This window comes from Lepidochelys kempii, chromosome 27 (genome assembly GCF_965140285.1).
Source record: "Lepidochelys kempii isolate rLepKem1 chromosome 27, rLepKem1.hap1, whole genome shotgun sequence".
NCBI lineage: Eukaryota > Metazoa > Chordata > Testudines > Cheloniidae > Lepidochelys > Lepidochelys kempii.
The window spans coordinates 2,763,369-2,782,076 of NC_136406.1; the positions used below are offsets into that span (position 1 = coordinate 2,763,369).

Genomic DNA, 18,708 nt, shown 5'->3' on the forward strand with positions numbered 1-18,708 from the left:
TGGTGAACCTTGTTTGTAAAAGTACTAAAAAGAGGGAATTCTTCAGGGACAAAAATGCTTGGAGGCTTTCCATCTCCCTTGCAGCCCCTTTATTTCCAATCCGTTAAGTCCAAAAGCGTCACAACAGTTTGAGTGGCTATTGGCTGGCTTCCAAACCCACTGCTCACTGTGCCATGTCAGCTGGAGCAGGGTAGCAGCGCATGGGGAGCGAGATTTAGGAGGAGTCACTAACTTGCTTTACGTGATGTTATTTTTTTAAAAGGTCGTTTCAGAAACTCTCCCAAGAAAGAAAGAGCAAAATCTCTTCTGAAGCGATCCATCAGGTAAGCACAGACAGAAGTTTCAATGTGCCAGATAATTGTACTTACCAAATGTGCCAGTAATTGACACTACAGCACAGTATAAATGTCTCTGCTGTCTTCCAGGTCCCTGGTGTATCAGAGACTTCAAGTATGGAGAAACCGCTTTGGCTTAGAGACATGTATCTCCCACTGGATTCTATACGTAAAAAATCCATGGCCCAGAAATTATATGACAGAGACTCTTCGGATGAAGAAGAAATTTTCAACAGGGCTGATGTAAGGTAAATCAGGGAATATTAGCAATGCCTAGAGTTATCACTGCATTTCCCCTTGAGCTCCTGCTTTGGAGCCACACCATCCCCCACCCATGCAGGGACTAGGAGGCTCTGGGACTTCCCCTTTGCTCACTTGCCATCAGATCATCCCTGAAGATGTCCCATGATGCACTGGGAGAGTGGCCATCTTGGGACAGCTCCATAGGACAGTTGCCTTTGCCCATCCTCAAAGCCATATTGCAGTGCCCCTCTCCACATGTGATCCAGAGCCCCCATGGGCTTGAAGAGAGAACACGACAGAGAACTGCTATCTCCTCGGGCCGACCCTTCACGCTCCTCACCAGCCCCACGTGCTGGGACCAGAGGCATCCCTGAGATCAGAGAGAAGGGAAGAGCATGATGCTGAGCTGCTGCTGCTCCTCCCCTCTGCTCATGTGAGTGGGGGCAGAGCACAGAGGCTTTAGTCCCTTTCAGAGGACAACCCATTTTCATCTAAAGGTTGTCATTACAACTGGCTTGTTGCCATGGTGCTCAGCTTCCATCTCCACATCTCAGTAATCAGATAAGGGTTTTCGTGGGACTGTCTAGGGTCCTCTAGAAGAATGAGAACAAGCCACCGAGATGCTAGATGCATATGAGCAGTTGTTCAGTTACGCCTGCTTTCGGCTGGCTAGGGCCGAGGCCTGCAAGATCTCTCTTTTACTCTCAGTGGGGTACACAACTTGAGCTGTAGCTCTGATCCAGCAAAGCCCTTACACAGTTGCTGAAGTCAGTGAGACTAAGGCCCAAGCCCTCAAAGATATTTAGGAGCCTGTTGCCGGCACCCAGTGCCGAGAGGCTGAACAACAGCTTGAGTGGTTCGTTACCCGGTGTGCTACACCCAATAATCACAACGGGGTGGAGAAGCAGAAAAGTTTATTTGCAGCTGCAAAAAGGTACAGGGAGAATAAAATCTCAAATCCTGCACAACAGAGCAGGAAGTTACACAGGCTTTTATACATCCTTTTTCCCAGCATACTTATCCAATAGCAAGCTGCCCCAAGTATCCATATAGCCAGCCAATCCAGTTCCCAGCTAGTTCCCTGATTATCTGTATCATTTGTTAAGCTATACATAAAGCTGCTTTATTCAGCATTGTTCTTCCATATCTCCCCTGTTTGGCCTTGCTTAGTTTCAGGCAGTCTGACTCTGCAACATACTGTTGCAGATTCTCAGCATAACTGCTGTGTGTGCCTCCAGGTGGGGGGGCCAAGGACACTTGGGCCTAGCACACAGAGCTGCTGCGAGTGCCTCCAGGCAGGGGGGGGGGGGCCAAGGACACCGGGGCCTAGTGCGAGGGGGTTTCATCGACACTTGTGGTCTTGCATCCCCTCGAGTTACCTAGTGGCCATGCCCCAGTGTTCCCAACAAGCCTAACTCCCAGGAGAGTCAGGTGCCTAATACCTTGAGGATCTGGGCCTTAGCCCACAACTTTGCTGGATCAAGGCCTTAGGTCCTGGTCCAAAGCTCATTGGACTTTGAATCAGACCCTTCCAGAGCTTTTATCCTGCGTAGAGAGAGCTCCTCAAGCTGAGCTCAGGGGCAGGAGCAGTGCTGCATTTTGCATCAGTAGCACGTACTGATGAAGTGGCAGCACTGGAAGAGGGGAGCTGAACAGTTTCTAGTCTCCCGTAGTGGCAGCCCTGCATCTTACTCTGATACTTAGGTAACAGAAGGAAGAAAATATTGCTGTGCATTAAATGAAAATCCAGCTTTTCCTGTAGCTAGACAGAAACTTTTTAAATCTTTCCATGTTTGTCTTTTTCTATTTAGAAGACAATATGAGTGGTCGTCCAGCAAAGAAAGCTACTAACTTGTATTTTTGTGAATACTACTGTATATCAAGAGTACTGTATAAAGTTATAATGTTGCTCTGTGTGACATAGATAAAACGGGAAGCCATCCTCTCTGTCGCCTTCAGAACTGATGATTAAAATGCATACTTTTTCACAGAACAAGTGTGGACTTAGTGCTAACCCTGCGAGCTGGGAGGGTCCCAGAGCTTGGGCTCCAACCTGAGCAAAGTAGACACAGCAATGAAGCAGCCCCGTGAGCCCGAGTCGGCTGACATGGGCCAGCCGCAGATTTTTCTTCCCTGTGTAGACATAACCTATGTGTCCCCCATTCCCCACTTTTCCCCATACCACGTCCGGCATTCTCTTCCTCCATGCCAGAGCTCTGTGTACTGCCCCATTCCCCCTATGCCAGGGGTTCTGTGTGCCCCCCTACCAGGGTCACCCCTTCTCTCCCCCATGCCAAAGACTTTGTGTGCTCCCCCATTCTCCCTACCAGGGTCTCCCTTTCTCCCCTCCCCCACCACCCAATGCCAGGCCTTTCCATTCCCCACTTCTCCCTCACGATTATTATTTCTTTTCTTCCTGCCTGGGAGATACATTATTTAAGGTGTCACCACTTTTAACCCTACTGAGACAACGGGCAGAACTGACATGGGGGGCTCGGTTATGCTGGAAGGTGTTAATGGCTGTCATCAACCAGTTCTTTGATCTGTAATCAATTACAGCCCTGGCTAAAGGCAATGGGTCTGCTAACCCGCTGCCAGGGGCCCCAAGTGTCCCTCCTTTCCCTCTGCTGTTCTCTAATGGTCACCAAAAGGAATAGGGTTCTGCCCACTGATACCGTGAAATATTGGAGTTGATCCTATGCTCTGTTCAAACCTGACTGTATTATGTCCAAACAGACAGAGAAATGCCATCAAGTTGAGCACCGGCCTTGATTCCCTTAGCCAGCTAGAGAGAGAGCAGGTCCATTAATCCATGAGTGATGACTGAAAGGTTTGAGAGGCTGCACTGGCTTGAAATCAGTCATTCACAAGAAGAGAGGTCTAGCCAAGCAGAGATTGTTGGAGGCCTGGTCAAAATAGGTGTTTTGAGGAAACACAAAGGGTAATTTAGAAACTATGATCCTATAACAGGTTTCAGAGAAGCAGCCGTGTTAGTCTGTATTCGCAAAAAGAAAAAGGAGTACTTGTGGCACCTTAGGTCCTCCTTTTCTTTCTATGATCCTATAAAACTCCCTGAGCCTGGCTGTTGGCTCTCTACTGATGCATAGTAGCACTATAGTGCCAGAGTGCCTCACAAGCATTAATGGATTGCTTGTCCCAAGGGCGGAAAGGTAACTTTCTCATCCTTAAAAAGAACAGGAGGACTTGTGGCACTTTAGAGACTCACCAATTTATTTGAGGATAAGCTTTCGTGAGCTACAGCTCACTTCATCGGATGCTGTAGCTCACGAAAGCTCATGCTCAAATAAATTGGTTAGTCTCTAAGGTACCACAAGTCCTCCTTTTCTTTTTGTGAATACAGACTAACACGGCTGCTACTCTGAAATTTCTCATCCTTGGTACAGAGGGAGAGCTAGGGCTCAAGACATTAAATGATTTCCCCAACGTAACACAAGGAGCCTGTGATAAAGTTGGGAATCTAGTCCAACCCCCTGCTCAAAGCAGGGCCAATCCCCAACTAAATCATCCCAGCCAGGGCTTTGTCAAGCCTGACCTTAAAAACCTCAAAGGAAGGAGATTCCACCACCTCCCTAGGTAACGCATTCCAGTGCTTCACCACCCTCCTAGTGAAAAAGTTTTTCCTAATATCCAATCTAAACCTCCCCCACTGCAACTTGAGACCATTACTCCTTGTTCTGTCATCTGCTACCACTGAGAGCAGCCTAGATCAATCCTCTAGCAGATCGAGGGACGTGATCGTCCTGTGATCGTTCCCCTCTATTCGACATTGGTGAGGCCTCATTTGGAGTACTGTGTCCAATTTTGGGCCCCACACTACAAGAAGGATGTGGATAAATTGGAGAGTCCAGCGAAGGGCAACAAAAATTATTAGGAGTCTGGGGCACATGACTTATGAGGACAGGCTGAGGGAACTGGGCTTCTTTAGTCTGCAGAAGAGAAGAGTGAGGGGAGATTTGATTGTAACCTTCAACTACCTGAAGGGGGGTTCCAAAGAGGATGGAGCTTGGCTGTTCTCAGTGGTGGCAGATGACAGAACAAGGAGCAATGGTCTCAAGTTGCAGTGCGGGAGGTTTAGGTTGGATATTAGGAAAAACTTTTTCACTAGGAGGGTAGTGAAACACTGAAATGCGTTACCTAGGGAGGTGGTAGAATCTCCTTCCTTAGAGGTTTTTAAGGTCCGGCTTGACAAAGGCTTGGGTGGGATGTTTTAGTTGAGGATTGGTCCTGCTTTGAGCAGGGGGTTGGACTAGATGACCTCCTGAGGTCCCTTCCAACCCTGATAGTCTATGATTCTTTGGAACCCCCTTTCAGGTAGTTGAAAGCAGCTATCAAATCCCCCCTCACTCTTCTCTTCTGCAGACTAAACAATCCCAGTTCCCTCAGCCGCTCCTCATAAGTCATGTGTTCCAGTCCCCTGATCATAGTTTGCAGGGGCTCAACCTTGGAAGGGCAGCTTTAAAGTAGCTCTCGCAGGGGATATGCTAAATCACATCCTGGCCACGCTGGCTCCCTGGCCAGGCTCATGCCCTTTGGGCACTGCATTGGCTAACTCCGAGGCCTGCCCATGAAGCAGGGTTTATGGGCACCATGTGTCACTGCATGGAGATGTTCCAGGCAGATGTTCTGGGATGCACCGTGACCAGGGCTGAATGGAGTCCCAACCCTGTAACATTCAAGGCGAATGGAGCAATCAGCCGGGGGGGGGGGGGGGGTAAACAAGGTGAGTGACCGATAGGTGCCATCTCTAGGTTTTATTGCATACCACAAAACTATACGGTGACACTTTTGGGGATTACCCGAGGTGTCCAGGGTGTATCACCACCAGCAGCTCACAGCAGGAGTAAGCCTGGTCCCTACTCCCGAGGGGAGACCCTCCCCAACTACCGGCTGCTGGAAACACAAGCCCCACCCTCTCCCAATCCTGGCTACACATACCATTTTGCTACACTCGATTGCCCAGTCCCTTAGCTACTGGATACCCACAATGTTCACCGATCCACTGGCTCCGTGGAAGCAGTGCACCCCAGCTCACTGGTTTCACCTCACTTTAACACTCCTTAGCACAAAGCCCGTAGACACATCTACAGAAAAAAACTGAAGTTTATTTTACAGTCTGGGGTTGAGATTCAAATAAAAGCAAATGTAAGGGTGTGGAAACATACAGTTACAGGTGAAAGCAGAACATAACACACAATCTATAGCCTATAATTATTAAAAAGTTACTTTCCTGTCTTATAAGGTCTCTCACCCAATGGTCAGTCCTAGTTCAGTCTAGAATGCTGGCATCTACCTTTCGTGAGAGACTGCCACTGGCAGAGTTTCTCCTCAGTAACAGATAATAATCTGCGTTCTTTCTTCATCTCTTATACAATTACAGACCACTGTCTCTTACCCAGCCAGAGGTCCCCGTTTCGGAGACTTTCCTTGGGGTTCTTTTGTCTTTGTAAATCTTGAGAGCCTACACCTGGTTCAGACAACAAACATGGCTGGCTCCATGCACGTCCATTCTTCTCAGCGTTGACTGAGTTAGCCAAGACCGCACCTGGTCTTTGGTGATAAGTTCTCACTTAAACAGTTTTGAAACCTAATATTCTTTATTTTACATATTTCTTAAACTATTTACCATCAAAACCTTTCCCAATAGCCACGACAATCCGTTGGTTCTTTGTTTTTGACAGAGCTACGGTGGCCCCCTTTGGTGAAATACTGAGCAGATGGCTGGTCACGCACAGGACCATACCTGCCTGGGCATGTCGACGTCACACATACGAATAGCTTCAGGGACGAGCAGCGACATTGGGTCTGTCCACTGTTTGAACCACCACAATAAAGGGGACTGCAAAATGGCAATTTACTACATAATAATATAGATGGAAAAGCCCCATTTGATCACCACCCCATTGTTAGTGCCGCTAGTTTTGAGTGCCTCCAGGACTGGAATTCCCACTTAAGTCACCTCCTCTGATTTTTCAAAGTAATTTAACATTTTGTGTCGTCCTTTCTATGTCAGAGGCCAATGCTCGGGGCTGGGTCTCTCCCCAGCCCCACCTTCTGCGCCCACTTGCCTCCCCCAGAGCATCCCTGGCCCTGCCACCACTGCTGGCCCTCACTCCACCCGCCCTCACTCCACTCGGTGCCACCCCCCTATCCCGCCTCCGCGCACTGCCCCTGCCCCGAATGCCAACTCTGGCACGGGAACGGCGGCCAAGGGGAGCAGCCTGGCCGGTCTCTGTGGGCAGCGGCGTGCGGAGATCCCGCCTCACACACACTGCCAGAGGGGCATGCGGGTCGCTTTCGGGAGCCGCTCGAGGTACGTGCCACACCCCTCACCTCCTCCTGCACCCCAACCCCCCCCCAGCCCCGAGCCCGCCCCCTCACCTCCTCCTGTACCCCAACCCCCCCCCAGCCCCGAGCCCGCCCCCCTCACCTCCTCCTGCACCCCAACCCCCCCAGCCCCGAGCCCGCCCCCTCACCTCCTCCTGCACCCCAACCCCCCCCAGCCCCGAGCCCGCCCCCTCACCTCCTCCTGCACCCCAACCCCCCCCAGCCCCGAGCCCGCCCCCTCACCTCCTCCTGTACCCCAACCCCCCCAGCCCCGAGCCCGCCCCCCTCACCTCCTCCTGCACCCCAACCCCCCCCCAGCCCCGAGCCCGCCCCCCTCACCTCCTCCTGCACCCCAACCCCCCCCCAGCCCCGAGCCCGCCCCCTCACCTCCTCCTGCACCCCAACCCCCCCCAGCCCCGAGCCCGCCCCCCGCACCCAAACTCCCTCCCGGAGCCCGCCCCCCTCACCTCCTCCTGTACCCCAACCCCCCCCCAGCCCGCCCCCCTCACCTCCTCCTGTACCCCAACCCCCCCCAGCCCCGAGCCCGCCCCCCTCACCTCCTCCTGTACCCCAACCCCCCCCAGCCCCGAGCCCGCCCCCCTCACCTCCTCCTGTACCCCAACCCCCCCCCAGCCCCGAGCCTGAGGGGGAGGGGCGGGGGGGGCAGCACCAATTTCCACCGACCCGCCCCCCCCGGCGTCCTCCGCCCGTTTCCCGGCTGCAGAAGCGAGACTCCGACTCCGACTCCGCCCCCCGGGGCGTGTCTCCCCCGCCCCTGGCCCCGCCCCTCGGTCGTCGCGGGTCACGCGGGCGGGGGGGGCGCGCGCTCGGCGGCGCCTGCGCTTCCGGGTTCCCAGCCGGAGCCTCGGGGCCGCGGAGCAGGTGAGCGCGCGCCCGCCCCGCCCCGCCCCAGAGCCCCCGCGCGCCCCCTCCCTCGCCGCCCCCCGCCGCCCCCGGCTGGCCCCGCCCCCCGCCCCGCGTGCCCCGCCCCCGCCGCCCCCCCGGCCCGGCCCCCGCCGGGTCTCCTGGGGCCGCCCGCGGGAGGCAGGGCTGGACCCCCCCGCGCCCCCCCCGTGCTGCGGGTGCGGGGCTCGGACCCCCCACGCCCCCCCCCGTGCTGCGGGGAGCGGGGCTCGGACCCCCCACGGCCCCCCCCGTGCTGCGGGGAGCGGGGCTCGGACCCCCCCACGCCCCCCCCCGTGCTGAGGGTGCGGGGCTCGGACCCCCCCACTCCCCCCCCGTGCTGAGGGTGCGGGGCTCGGACCCCCCCACGCCCCCCCCCGTGCTGCGGGGAGCGGGGCTCGGACCCCCCCACGCCCCCCCCCGTGCTGCGGGGAGCGGGGCTCGGACCCCCCCACTCCCCCCCCCCGTGCTGCGGGGAGCGGGGCTCGGACCCCCCCACTCCCCCCCCCGTGCTGCGGGGAGCGGGGCTCGGACCCCCCCACTCCCCCCCCGTGCTGAGGGTGCGGGGCTCGGACCCCCCCACGCCCCCCCGTGCTGAGGGTGCGGGGCTCGGACCCCCCACGCCCCCCCGTGCTGCGTGTGCTGGGCTCGGACCCCCCCACGCCCCCCCGTGCTGCGGGGAGCGGGGCTCGGACCCCCCCACGCCCCCCCCGTGCTGCGGGGAGCGGGGCTCGGACCCCCCCACGCCCCCCCGTGCTGCGTGTGCTGGGCTCGGACCCCCCCACGCCCCCCCGTGCTGCGGGGAGCGGGGCTCGGACCCCCCCACTCCCCCCCCGTGCTGCGGGTGCGGGGCTCGGACCCCCGCACGCCCCCCCGTGCTGCGGGTGCGGGGCTCGGACCCCCCCACGCCCCCCCGTGCTGCGGGGAGCCGGGCTCGGACCCCCCCACGCCCCCCCGTGCTGCGGGGAGCCGGGCTCGGACCCCCCCACGCCCCCCCGTGCTGCGGGGCTCGGACCCCCCCACGCCCCCCCCGTGCTGCGGGGCTCGGAGCCCCCCACGCCCCCCCGTGCTGCGGGGAGCCGGGCTCGGACCCTCCCACGCCCCCCCGTGCTGCGGGGAGCCGGGCTCGGACCCCCCCACGCCCCCCCGTGCTGCGGGGAGCCGGGCTCGGACCCCCCCACGCCCCCCCGTGCTGCGGGGCTCGGACCCCCCCACGCCCCCCCGTGCTGCGGGGCTCGGACCCCCCCACGCCCCCCCGTGCTGCGGGGCTCGGAGCCCCCCACGCCCCCCCGTGCTGCGGGGAGCCGGGCTCGGACCCCCCCACGCCCCCCCGTGCTGCGGGGCTCGGACCCCCCCACGCCCCCCCGTGCTGCGGGGAGCAGGGCTCGGACCCCCCGCCCCCCCCCCCCCCCGTGCTGCGGGGAGCGGGGCTGCCTGGGAACCCTGGGTTCGTCTTTGCTTCCGCATTAACTCCGTCTCAGCTGCTCCGTTTTGGAAGGACACTTTGCGCTGCCCGGGGGGCAAGAAGCCTCAAGAACTTCCCGGCGTGCCCCACGAGAGGCGGCGCTGCCTGGCTCTCAGTGAGAGGGTGGCGGGTGTGGGGGTCCCGCTGCGGGAAGGGAGAATCGCTGCTTAAGAGCGCACCCGCCAATCCCTCTGAACCCCAACCCCACCGGCCACCTAGTGCCCTTGCGTCCAGTCCCAGGGCTTTCCGGGCGCAGCTGGCAGAGAGCGCCAGGCGGATTCCTTTGTTGTGTTTGGTTTGCCTGGAGCTGGTATCTCCCTCCTGTAAACTTGGTCAGTTGGGCCCATCTGCTGTTGTGCATTACTTTTATTGCAGTAATGCCCCGTGGTCCCGCTAAGCATCCCGGTCCCGCTGAGCTAGGTGCTGCCCAGACACAGAGGCAACATCGTCCCTGCCCTGAAAACTAGCAGCTTAAGCTTGTTGATGGTCTTGATTAGAGTAACTGTCCTGAATGCCACCGATACCCAGGTTTGTCCTCTGGGTGCCACTGACATCAGCTTTCGAACCTCCCCCAGCTCCTTTCCTCCAACTACTGTTGGCTCTCCGCTCTCTCCTCGCTCCTCTCCTCTCTTGTCCCTGAATTCCGCTCCATGTCCCTTCTCTCCCTGTGTGGTTTGCAGATGCGTGATCCAGGTCTTAGAAATTCATCCGCTGCATCAAACCTGATTACTAGAGCATATCTTTTAGAAAAACACCCAACCTTGATTTAATGACTCCAAGTGATGGAGAATCTGCCTCATATCTCAGTAATCTGTTCAAATGGTTAGTTACCCTCACTGTTAAAAAATGTTTTTCTATCTCTTAACTACTGACCACTAGAGCTTGTGACTTTGTTAGAGAACCTACCGGCATCAGAAAGCTCCCCATGTGGTACTTATAGCTGTGATCAAGTCACCTCTTCACCTTCTCTTCAATCAGCTAAATAGACTTAGCCCTTGTCTGCACAACAAACTTATGTCGGTATAGCCACATTCGGGAGTGACGTGGTTATGCCAATCTAACCCTGGCATAGACAGTGCTGTGTCCACATAGCTACCACCTTGGGGGGCGGGGGGTGGGGTACCTACACTGATAGGAGGTGCCGGCAGCGTCTTCACTAAGGCTTTGTCTACACTGCACTTTCATCGGTAAAACTTTTCTCAGTCGGGTACGAAAAAACACACCCCGACCATCAGAAGTTTTGCTGACGAAAAGCATCGGTGTGGACAGTGCATTGTCGGTAGGAAGACGCTCTCCAGCTGACAAAGCTACGGCCCCTTCTTGGGGGTGCTGCTGTAAGGTGTGCAGCGTAGACGTAGCCGAAGTGCTGTAAGGCAAGTCTACGCTACAAAACGTAGTTGAGCTAAGTTACGTCAGTGTACAGCCGCTGCCGTAATTAAACTGCTTTTGCAGGTTGGCGCCACGGTCCTTGTAGCAGTGGTGCGTGTCCTCACCAGGAGCGCTTGCACCGCTTTAAGTGTCGGTGTTGGGCATTGTGGGAGGGCGTCTGAAAGGCAGTCAATGTAAGCCAGGTTTCAGAGGAGCAGCCGTGTTAGTCTGTATTCGCAAAAAGAACAGGAGGACTTGTGGCACCTTAGAGACTAACCAATTTATTTGAGCATGAGCTTTTGTGAGCTACAGCTCACTTCATCGGATGCATTCAGTGGAAAATGCAGTGAGGATTTTTTATACACACAGACCATGAAAAAATGGGTGTTTATCACTTCAAAAGGTTTTCTTTATAGTAATAAACCTATTACCAGCAGGAGAGTGGGGTGGGGGGAGAGAAAACCTTTTGAAGTGATAAACACCCATTTTTTCATGTTCTGTGTGTATAAAAACATCTTTTGAATTTTCCACTGAATGCATCCGATGAAGTGAGCTGTAGCTCACGAAAGCTCATGCTCAAATAAATTGGTTAGTCTCTAAGGTGCCACAAGTCCTCCTTTCTTAATGTAAGCCATGCAGTTTCTACACTGCGGTGACCTAACTACATTGACTTGAGCACTACGCCTCTCGCAGAGGTGGAGTTAAATCAGTGTCGTGGGCAAGTTACATTGGTGGGAGCTGCAGTTTAGTGTAAATGCTTACAGTGGTAGATCAATGTAAGCTGCCTTACGTGCACCTAACTGTGTAGTGTAGACCAGGCTAAGTGTAGACGAGCTCTGAGCATCCCGAGTCTCTCGTTGTTGTTGTTTTTAAAGTTTTCCAAACCTCAAATCGTTCTTGTGGTTCTTAAAATCCTAGAACCATAGGGTTAGAAGGGTCCTCAAGGGCCATCTAACCCCCTGCTAAGATACACGATTTGTTGTGTCTAAAAGCTTCTCTGAAGTGTCTTCATTTTTTCAGCATCCTTTTAAAAATCAGAATAGGGTGCAATATTTCTGTAGTGGTCTCAGCAGTGCTGTATACAGATGTAAAATCACCACCCTCCTCATGCTCAGTAATCCTCTGTTTATACACTGTTCGCCCTTTTTGGCACAGCATTGCATTTGGACCTCGTGTTCTTTGTTAAATACAATGATCTCTAATTCCTTTACAGAGTCACTGCCTTCCAAGATCCAGCCCCCATCCTGTAAGTTACACTTTTTGTTCCTAAGTGTATGACCTTGCATTTGGCCATATTAAAACACATGTTGTTTGATTGCATCTGGCTTGCCCAGTGATGCAGATTGCTCTGTCTGTAACTTGTCTGTGTTGTTGTTCACCACCTGACCAATCTTTTTGTTGTGCGCAAACTTCATTATCAAGGGATTTTATATTTTATTCCAGATCATAGACTCTTGGTATTGGAATCACATCTCCACCTCTTTTATGGAGTACTTTGCAGCATCTCCCAATGGCTGAATGAGAATGCAGTATTTTCTTTTCACAAGTAGCATCTTATTAACAAACTGGAGTTATCAAGTTACAAACCTTGTGCTAACCGTGAACTTTGTCCTCAGGACAAAGCCACGAGATGAAAGTCTGAGTGATAGGGTCAGCTTCTCTTGGTGTTGACTTCTCCTCTAGGCTGCTGATTCCTCTCCCCTTACCCTGCTCCCTCCGCACCACCCCAAGCCGTAGTAAGTCCTCTCTTGTCGCTATAACAGGACTTTGAAATGGTGTTTGATTGAAGATAGTATTGGGGGTCTTCCATCCCCAGCTGCAGCTGTCCCTTTGGGTTTGAAAGCTGATGCTAAGAGAAGTGCTGAGCAGGTCAGGCAGCATCTCAGGAGAGGAGTAAATTTCCTTTGCAGGGAGGTGACAGATTTCCCTAGGGCTTCAGTGGGGCAGCACCATTCTGAAAATCTGTACAGTGGTGTTTTGCGTGGGGTGCCGTCGCCAGTTGGAGCTGAGGTAGCTAGGGGATGTCAGTAGGCCATGCAGCACCCTGCCGTGTGAGTGGGTGGAGCAGGAGAAGAGTCAGGTTCTCTGCCAGGAGTTGCTTCCTACCCCACTTGGCAGCTGCATTAGGTTTGACTCTGCGCTCTCCCCAACCCTCCCAAGAGCAGGAGTCTGGCACAGCTAATTGGACTTTTTCTTCACTCTTTGCTATTGGTGCATTCAGTGGAGTGTGGCCTGCCACCTTCATATGGTGTTTCTTGCTGCTCCTTTGACATGAGATCACAGATTGTTTCAAAAGTGACCACACCTTGTGCTCTATTTTCTGCTTCACCCATCTTTCAGCTGGAGCTTCTGCATCACAGTTTAAGGTGCAGGGTGCATGCTCCCCAAAGAACATAGCACATGATTGAGTAGCCTGTAGTTCTCCGTGTCCCTACACAGCTCTTTTCTGACTGCAAATCATATTGCTCACTGGCTCAGAGATGCTGCCGCTCCCAGGGAACAGTCTTGAAGGGGAATCTTTCTAGGGTGGACCTGAATGGGCACAGAGGTGGGGTTCATGAAATTCTCTTCCTGCAGAAGAATTGGATTATAGTGAATTGTGGGCCTCACTGAGACCCCTGCTCACCTGGATTAGTGCTTCAGTGGGGTAGTTGCCTGCATAAGTGCTCATGAATGTGAGGGCCCTTTAAGTGGAGTGTGCCAGTAACTGGATCCTCCAACCTTTTTGGTGGTCCTGGTCTTTAATCCTGCCCCCTCCCAACCCACTGAGTGCTGCAGGGAGACTCTGAGGTTGCTTCTGCATTCTCCAGGGAACTTGGGTCAGCAGGAGAATCACGGTGGGATTGCTGCTGTTCTGGAAGTCCCCAGGGAGTGAAGATGAGCGCCCCTGGTCTGGTGGAGCAGACTGCACTCTTTACTCTCTGGTTAAGAAGCCGCAGTGGCATTCCCTTCACGTACACACTTCACTTCCCCAGGCTGGCAGAGAGATCCAGGCCACCCGTTTTCCATGGGTCAGGCTGCAACATCAGATTTCAGTCATGGCCCTTGCTCCCATTCTTTTGTTGTGACTGGACAGAGGAAGAGGAAAAGGAGATCATCCCCTTGGAACGCAGGAATGCTCACCTGCCAGGTGACACTACTGCATTCCAAGGGGATTAGTACCTGGAAGTGACGGGAGCAGGGTGCAGTGTCACTGAAATGGATCCCAGCAGATTGGACGAGTCATTCCATTTCCGCACAGGTAAAGTTTCACCTTGTCTGAGTTCACTCTGAGGCTGAGTCAGAACTTGGAGCTAGGGGTGTGATTCCCAGCTCTCATCGAGCTAGTGTGCTAAAAATAGTGGGTAGCAGCGTGCTGAGTCCACACCTGCCTGAGCCTCCTGGGCGCTGTCTGTGCGACTCCAGCTACGCTACTGTTTTAGCACACTAGCTCGAGGAGAGCTGGCACAAGTATGTAGACGGTGCTTGCTGGCAGGCTTCCTGTTTCACTCAGGCACCTTGGAATGGGTGTGTTTTATTTGGAGAGGGTGAAGCTGGCTCAGTGATTTAGGCTCTGTGAATTTCTTGTGAAGGCTTAGCTCATACAGTAATGATGTGCAGAGACAGAGAGCAGAGGTGGGATTGAATGTACCTAATGTGGGCTCCATTTTCTGAGTTACGCTTTGTTTCTCCATCTCTCGTAAGTCCTTGTCACTGCAGTATGCAGGCTCGGAGAGATTGGGTAATGTGCAAGAGGCAGAGGGTACAGACTGCACACACAGGCAAACCTGTACGTACTCTAGTGACATCTCAGCTAGACCCTCCCTCCGAGGCACGTTACACCAACTTCAGAGGCCAAATCCTAGATATGGACCAGACGCGGGTGCGTACATGCACTACAGAGCGTCTCAGTCAAACATACTCCGTGCACTCCACCATGCCCCAGGCATGGACCCAACATACACATACACTCAATATTTTTGTAACTTCCTTTGTTTATCTGTACTGCTAATTTTTTAAACGAGAAAATTCCGTGCTTAAAATAGTGTTTGCCATGGCAAAGCTGAGTAATTTCATATGCAAGCCAGGAAATGCAGAGATAGGATTAAACTATCAACCCTAACTGTCTCCTTGTGCTGTGTGCTTTACAGCGCACTCTTAAATTCTGTGATCACTTAGTAGTGTCAGATAATCCAGTTTGAACTTCTCTAGGATGTTAGATAACATGTCACATCATAGAAGAAAATCCCCATCCCAATAGCTGTGGGTTGCACAATGTATTTTTGTCTACAACTCCACCTCACTCTCCAGACAGAGCAAAACTTCATTGAAACACTATGGAATTTTCCAACTTTATCTGATCTCTTCATATCAAATTCTTGTGTTGGCTCCACAGTGTCACAGTAAGGGTATGTCTACACTGCAAATTTTTTGTGCAACAAGTTACACCACTTTTATTAAAGCGCTGTTGTGTGTGCACACTCTGCTCCTTGTGATGGCAGAGCGCATCCAGATTAGCAGCTCTTGCAATGGCCCAGAGAGCAGCGCACTGGGGTAGCTACCCCACGGTGCAAGTGGCCACAGGGTGCTTTGGGAAGGGGTTGCAATGCCTCATGGGGCAGGCACAGCATCACATGATGCAGGTTTCCCAGTCCCATTGTTCCATGGGCATTCCAGTACCTTGCCAGCCGCTTTTCAACTGAAGAGGAGGGGCGAGAGTGTGTGACAGGGAGTGTGTGTGTGTATGTGGGGGGAGAGACACTGTGTTTTGGGGAACAGAGAGTGTGTCAGCATGCTGTCTTGTAACACACACACACACCTGCCGCTGTGTTCACCGGCAGGATCATTCCACAATAATGGTTTGCTTTGTGTCCCAGAGCAGACCGGCACAGCGTGCAAGGGCTGTCAGAAAGGGAGCTTTGAAAGGGGAGAGGCGCATGTCTCCAGGACAGCCGAGTTCAAAACAATGAGCAGAGCGGCCACTTGCGGGATTATGGGACGCTTCCGGAGGCCAATTACAGCGCTGAAAGCAATTGATGTGTTTACCCTGGCAATGCAGCGCAGGTGGGTTTTTTGCAGCTGAGGAGTTTCTGCACACCTCAGGAGTTACACCCCAGAAAGCTGCTTTACTGTGCAGAAACTTGCCAGTGTAGACAAGGCCTAAGAACACAGGAGCTCTGAGTTCATAGGTGCGTAAGTTCCAAGGTCAGAAGGAACCACCGTCATTGTCTAGTCTGAGCTCCTGTATAATACAGGCCACAGAACTTCCCCTTATCTCCAGCACTTGCTAATTACCTGTTACGTGTGTATGCAGGTGAAAACTCTCCTTTTGCTGCATTTGAGAGATATGGTTATGTGATCACATAATTAAAGGCACTGTTGAGCATTCATCGTCAACTCTGCATGTCCTGCCTTTTGTGTGCTTCACTGTGCTGTCCTGAATGAGGAGCGTATGGAGTGCATTGAGCATTTGTGCAAGTAGGTGGGCTCCCTGACTTGGGGTGCAGCTGTGACTGCAGCATTTTAAGCTGAAAATGCTGGTTTCATTAGCAGCTGGAAGAGATTCTTCGTTCACCACCATGCTTGTTGGTCAAGTGCAGTCTGTGTTTTCTGGCCTGTGGTGGTCAAATTGACCTCAGAGGTATGGTGCAAGCATCCGTCACTCAGCTCATGTTCAGTCACTAACTTCGGAGCTGTCCCAGGGTGTGCTTTCTCATGCTATGGCTTTTCCCCCCTTCCATTTTTGGTGGGACAGCCTGTGAATTGAAAGGACTGTCCTGTAACCCTCAGTGTTGTACCTCAGGATTGCTCAGAGAGATGGCGGGGGCGGGAGAGAGAGACTTCCCTCACAATACCTTTTAGCCAAGGCTATGCTGGGAGCCGGGAGGCCATGAGTTAGAGTTTTGCTTCTTTCTCTGACCAGTGGTGATATTTCTGTGCACTTCAAAACCTCTGCTATTGAGGGAAGTCTTGTACTCCCAGCTATAGGAGGCAGGCAAGTGTCACTTACAAATTCTATAAATAAGTTAGGGCATGTTTACACTATGAAATTAGGTCGATTTTGTAGAAGTCAATCTTTAGCAACCAATTTTATACAGTCAATCGTGTGTGTCCCCATTAAGCGCATTAGGTCGGTAGAGTGCGTCCTCAATACCGGGGCTAGCATCGACTCACGGAGTGGTGCACTGTGGGTAGGTATCCTACAGTCCCCACTGCCCATTGGAATTCTGGGTTAAGCTCTCAATGCCTGATGGGGCAAAAACATTGTCGCGGGTGGTTTTGGGTACATGTTGTCGGTCTCCCCACCCTCCCCCCTTGAAAGCAACGGCAAACAATCATTTCACGCCTTGTTTCCTGGGTTATCCGTGCAGATGCCATAGCACGGCAAGCATGGAGCCCGCTCAGCTGCGTGCTATTTTTATGAGCGTTGTAAACACCTTGCACATTATCCTGCAGTATATACAGAGCCTGGCTAGGAGCTGCCAGCACGAGGAAGATTGTGAGGGGGACAAGGACACAGATGTTCCTGAAAGCACGGGATGTGGCAATTGGGATATCGTGGTGGCGCTGGAGCATGTTGATACAGTGGAACGCCAATTCTGGGCCCAGCAAACAAGCACAGACTGGTGGGACCTCATAGTGTTGCCGATATGGGATGATTCCCAGTGGCTGCGAAACTTTCGCATGCGTAAGGCCACTTTCATGGAACTTTGTGAGTTGGTTTCCCCCTGCCCTGAAGTGCAGGAATACCAAGATGAGACCTGCCCTGACCGTTGAGAAGCAAGTGGCGATAGCCCTGTGGAAGCTTTCAACGCCTGACTGCTACCGGTCAGTCAGGAATCAATTCGGAGTGGGTAAATCTTCCATGGGGGCTGCTGTGGTCCAAGTAGCAAAGGCAATCAATAACCTTCTGCTAACAAGGGTAGTGACTCTTGGAAATGTGCAGGTCATAGTGGATGGCTTTGCTACAATGGGGTTCCCTAACTGTGGTGGGGCGATAGATGGATTGCACAGTCCTATCTTGGCACCGGATCACCTTGCCAAACAGTACATAAACCCTAACCCTAAACCGCAAGGGATACATCTCAATGGTGTTGCAAGTATTGGTGTATCACAAAGGCTGTTTCACCGACACCAACATGGGATGGTCGGGAAAGGTGCATGACACTCACATCTTTCGGAACTCTGGGCTGTTCGAAAAGCTGCAAGAAGGCACTTTCTTCCCAGACCAGAAAATTACCGTTGGGGATGTTGAAATGCCAGTAGTTATCCTTGTGGATCCAGCCTACCCCTTGCTCCCATGGCTCATAAAACCATACACAGGCAGCCTGGACAGCAGTAAGGAGCAGTTCAACTATAGGCTGAGCAAGTGCAGAATGGTGGTAGAATGTGCCTTTGGGCATTTAAAGGGGCGCTGGCGCTATTTGCTGAGTAGGTTAGACCATTGTTATTGCTGCTTGCTGTGTGCTCCAGAATATCTGTGAGAGTAAGGGGGAGACATTTATGGTGGGGTGGGAGGTTGAGGCAAATCACCTGGCAGCCAATTTTGAACAGCCAGACACCAGGGCAATTAAAAGAGCACACAGAGGCGCGCTGCACATCAGAGAGGCTTTGAAAAACAATTTTATGACTGACCAGGCTATGGTGTGACAGTTGTGTGTTGATACAAAGCTGCCCCCTTTGGTGAATGTACTTCCCAGTAAGCCAATCCCCCTCCCGCACTTCGACCACAGCTGGCACGGAAAATAAAGTCCCTATTGTTCTGAATCCATTCATTCTTTGTTTATTAAAAAGAACTTCAGATCACTGACAATGCTGACTAGTAAAAGGTAGCCTGGGTGGAGTGGGAGAGGAGGGAAGGACAAGGCCACAGTGCTTATTGTAGCCACACTACAAATCAAAGCTGTTTAAATGACAACCTTCTGTTGCTTGGGCCATCCCTTGGAGTGGAGTGGTTGGGTAACTCGAGCCTCCCCCCCTCATTCTTGGGCGTCTGGGTGAGGGGGATATGGAACTTGGCAAGGAGGGCAGGCGGTTACACAATGGATGCAGTGGGGGTCTGAACTCTAG

The 18,708-nt window shown here is 53.3% G+C and overlaps 1 protein-coding gene and 1 long non-coding RNA gene across 13 annotated transcripts in view; both read left to right on the plus strand.

Moving 5' to 3' along the window:
* The first annotated feature begins 276 nt into the window (after window positions 1-276).
* On the plus strand, window positions 277-2,519 carry LOC140904111 (uncharacterized). The gene is made up of 3 exons (XR_012156437.1): window positions 277-323; window positions 426-583; window positions 2,390-2,519. It is a non-coding gene; the product is annotated as an uncharacterized LOC140904111 (long non-coding RNA).
* Window positions 2,520-7,729: 5,210 nt separating this feature from the next.
* Window positions 7,730-18,708, plus strand: part of PLEKHM1 (pleckstrin homology and RUN domain containing M1) — a 144,416-nt gene continuing 133,437 nt past the window's right edge. For 9 of the 12 annotated variants that reach the window (XR_012156415.2, XM_073326188.2, XM_073326184.2 and 6 more), the window contains exons 1-3: window positions 7,730-7,805; window positions 9,972-10,113; window positions 11,873-11,905. The gene's annotated coding sequence lies outside the window, so the exon portion shown is untranslated. Of the gene's footprint in view, window positions 7,806-9,557; window positions 10,114-11,872; window positions 11,906-18,708 lie in introns of those variants that run through there. The other 3 variants (XM_073326187.2, XM_073326185.2, XM_073326186.2) reach the window with 3 other exon arrangements.